We start from the raw sequence: 4,146 nt of genomic DNA, 5'->3' as shown, positions 1-4,146 counted from the left end.
CTGTTTCGAGTCATAACATTGTCCATCGCTCATCCTTCCTCTGCATTTCAGTTTCTTATCTTCAGAATGCTATTGAGTCCATTGTTGACGTGTTACATTGCTAAGTAAATACTAAATACCACTCCCCTAAATCTGCAAATATGTTTAAGTTTCCACCTGTTATTTGCCCAATTTAACACATAGGATTTAGGTCTACTGCGTATAAAGCTGGACCCTTTTCAGAATATGACATTATCTCTGGGTTAATTAAAAATATGGTCCAACCTCATACCTATGAGGCTCTGGTCCTATATGACTATACCATAGTTGAATTTAGTGGGGTATTTGAAAATATGAACATCATCGTAGATATGGAAGTAGAAATGCAATTATTTTTTTGGGAAATGATTCCATCGAAATCAAGCTGCTTCCTTCCTACTCCCTCCGTTTTCAAAATGTAGGTCGTTTTGGCTTTTCGAGGTACATATATTTTGCTTTGTATCTAGACATAACATTATATCTAGGTGCATAGCAAAATCTATGTATCTAGAAAAGCCAAAACGACCTGCATTTTGGAACGGAGGGAGTATCTTTGAACATAAGCGTGAAAATGTTAAACTGCTACTATTTAGGGTAGAGATTTCATTCCATCTAAATGCTCCTTTTCTTGTCTTTCAGAATAAGCGCTATGTTATTGTACATATCCTTCATTAACAATATTTTTACTTCTTTTTCAGTAACTGATGGTAAGTTAGGATGCTGAGGAATGAACTGTTTTGGAGTGATGGCAACATGAAAGGTGATGTGTGCCACATTAAGATTTGATGATGCATGCACAAGTCACTGGCTGCATTGATTCAAGAATACAGGCGTTTATGGTGATCTTTTGCCTATGGTATGCCTTTGATGTGTAATAATTTCTGGAAGACAGATTGAATTGTGCTTGAATTTATTGCTGTTTTCCCGTAAGTTACTTAGTGCTTGATCATGCTTTGACATTTAAGAAATTTGTATGCTACTCTACTGGCTGTTGTACTTTCATAATATTCAACATATCTGTTTCGCTGAGGTTCTGCCAGTATTTTGTTAGTAATTAGGAATGGTCATTGCTTGGCTTGGCTGCATCAGACAAGTGTGTGCATGACGGGCAGTTTAGCCAGTTTAGGAACAGGAATATTCATAAATGTGGGTTAGGGACAATATAGAACAGGAATATTCATAAATGTAAATGCGGGTAGTTAATTGATCTTCATAGTTAATCCACCTCCTATAATTCCCTTCTAAGACTTGTTGGCGTTGACTCGTGGTTGCCTGATAAGAAAAAGGCCGTCACCGTGCAGTGACTGACTGATTATTTACTCGACCACCTTTTTTTTCTTGCTCATTGGTATGTACCTAGGAGAGTTTACTGCAAATACTGTTACTAGATTTTGCATCTCAATAATGGTATCTTTTAGATTAAATTTTAGTGTGTGGCAAATGGCCAGTACCTAGCTTTTATGACAACCACCGCCAAGAAATTAGTTTGTGTTAGATGCCTGCATATACCCAATTGTTAGATTGATGGTTTGTAAGTGATTTTTTGGGCAACCATAATCAAAAGGACACGGATGTACTAGCAGTGGCAGCAATACTGGGGAGGGTAGTAGTAGTTTCACTGCCAGCTTACAATTTCGAGAGAAACGGAGCAAGTTCATCACACTGAAATCACACATTAGACTGTCAGTGCTAGTTCATATGGCGCATTCTTTACCTGGAAAGTTTTTCTGCTAGCTGCTTCGATGGGTTTTTGATTGACCAAGCGTTCAAATGCAAAACACATTTTCATTTAAAGTGTCTGCTTCCTAGGTGCTGTCATGTGCAGCCCATTAGGGTCCCATGAGCTGGAGCAGCACTGTTCATGCACGCTTTAGATTGCCTGAACCCAAGCGGCGCAACCATGCCAATGCCCTGGCGGCCGCACCACCAGGGCAGGAATAAGAGATACAATCCAATCCTTACGTGGATGGGATGACTTCTAAGAAACCAATCTCTAGAACTAAGGAACCAACCTAACCTAATATTATCTCTAAATAACAAATCTAATCCTAGGGCTGCCGTTGAAACGTACTGTATATCATCCCAGCATGTGAAACTCCATTCGATAAGTTGATGACATGTTGCTCAGTCAATATGTTTGGAGAAGGTAGCAGTAGAGATTGCTCATGCCTTTCCAGACATAAATGGAAGTTGCAATGGCATGATCCTTGTAATTGCTTGACATTTCCCCTTCCATGAAAACCGCCTTGCCCCCGAGGGGATAATTTGATGCTTCCAGGGTCCCATGTATGAGTACAGGGCAGAAGGTGAGATTTAGTAAACCTGTCAGTCAGAACTACCAAAACGAGATAGTCGATGAAGCTCATGGTTGCTACCCACTGAAATTGACTCTTGGATTAACTCTCAGCCTTCGCAGTTGTAAAACAAGCAGCTATCATATGTATCAAGCCAATATACTGCACAGATCACGACATGAGGCCAGCTAGCCAATTGAACTATCACCGTTTTATTGCATCCAAATAGAATAGGCAGGTAGGATACTTAAACGTGAGAAGATCCATGCAACCGTAATCTGTAAATTCCAACAAATCCACTGAGCAACTGACTTATTCATCTGGAAATTGTTGTACAGAAGATCACAGAACCTTAGCTTTATATTCTTTCGCCACCAGATCAGATTAACCGTTCCATTGTGCCACATACTGATGCTAGCAAAACAGCAACTATTCATGTAGATGCATATCAGAGACACAAATGAGAGCTTCCACTGGTCTAGCTCATGATTATAAGTGAATAACAGCCAATGCGCATTTCTCCAAGATATAAATGACGACTTGTGAAGCATCATATCTGAAATGCCACTGCGAATTTTCAGTGTGCAGCTTGTCATCCAGGTCCTATGAAAACCATGTGCATTTACCACCAATCAAGATATGATGTGAAACCACTAATTTGAGAAATAGATGCAGGCCTGAACTCCAACTCAATGAAAAGGTTCGGCAAGCACTTTTTACAGAACCACCATTGACATGACACTCATTAGGAAATGCTGAATATGTAGGGATCAATATAGGCTCACCACTGAATATTAACCATCTGGTTCCACTTGAGTTGCACAGCAACCATATCTGTAAACTTGTGGTAACTGTCAGTCCATCCCCAATACCATAGAACAGTGCAGGTGCGGGCCAAAAGATGTTCAACTGGATCAGCCGCTGGCGCTACGTCAACTGGACGGCGCGGACGGAGAGGCGGCTGACGACGACGAGGGCACGGACGGGGACGACGCGGGCGACGGGACAGCGGTGAGGGGGGTGCCACGTTGGGGGGTGGCCTCGGGCCAGGCGAGAGGGCGACGTGGGGCATCGACGCGGGCGGGCGGCGGCAGCGGGGGGTGACGATGGGGACGGCGACGGCGACGAGGGGGCGGCGGACTCGGGCGCGGAGCGAGGAAGACGAAGCGGGAAATGGCGAAGTGTTGAGGATGGCGCTGGCTTTTAAAACCCCCCGTATCGGGCAACCACCTCGCTCGCTATTAAAGGTTACTGCCGGGTGTTCCCCCACCCGATACTAAAGGCCTCCGCGAGCGCGAAATAAAAATGTTCCCCTTTAGTACTGGATGTTTCCCCACCCGGTACTAAAGGGTTTTCCAGCCCATCTTTTTATTTTCTTCCTTTTTACTTTTGCTATTGTATTAATTTATTGTGTAGTAAATCAAATAACATTCATAAAAATTGGAAAAATAATTTGGTAGCTTCATGTTTATTAAATATACACTATAAAAATGTCAGATGAGATCAAATATCAAACACGGTAAAGTTCTTAATTTTAACTTAGTAATAGGTTATATATAATGGTCATAATACTTATGTTAACTTTAAAATTTGGAAAAATAGATTTTTTGACCATGCAAAAATTTAGAAGGATAGGACCTATAGTGTTATTAACATGTTTACCATGACTTAGTTATATACTTGTTTAACGTAAATTTATTGTTTAATATTTAATGGTGCTACACAAAATCGAAATATTTAATATTTTAACCATGTAAAAATCATTTCTTGTTTAATAGGGTGAGATTTTTGCAAATAGTATTGTTCAACCAACTTATTCGAAGACAAATCAGTA

The 4,146-nt window shown here is 40.9% G+C and overlaps 1 protein-coding gene across 1 annotated transcript in view; it reads left to right on the top strand.

The window, feature by feature from the left end:
• The window catches only part of LOC101778424, a 35,006-nt gene extending 33,955 nt beyond the window's left edge, over positions 1-1,051 (top strand). The window contains exon 2 of the mRNA XM_022826947.1: positions 717-1,051. The gene's annotated coding sequence lies outside the window, so the exon portion shown is untranslated. The remainder of the gene's footprint in view (positions 1-716) is intronic.
• The last annotated feature ends 3,095 nt before the right edge of the window (positions 1,052-4,146 follow it).

This window comes from Setaria italica, chromosome V (genome assembly GCF_000263155.2).
Source record: "Setaria italica strain Yugu1 chromosome V, Setaria_italica_v2.0, whole genome shotgun sequence".
Taxonomy (NCBI): Eukaryota; Viridiplantae; Streptophyta; class Magnoliopsida; order Poales; family Poaceae; genus Setaria; species Setaria italica.
This window is presented reverse-complemented; position numbering and strand designations above follow the sequence as displayed.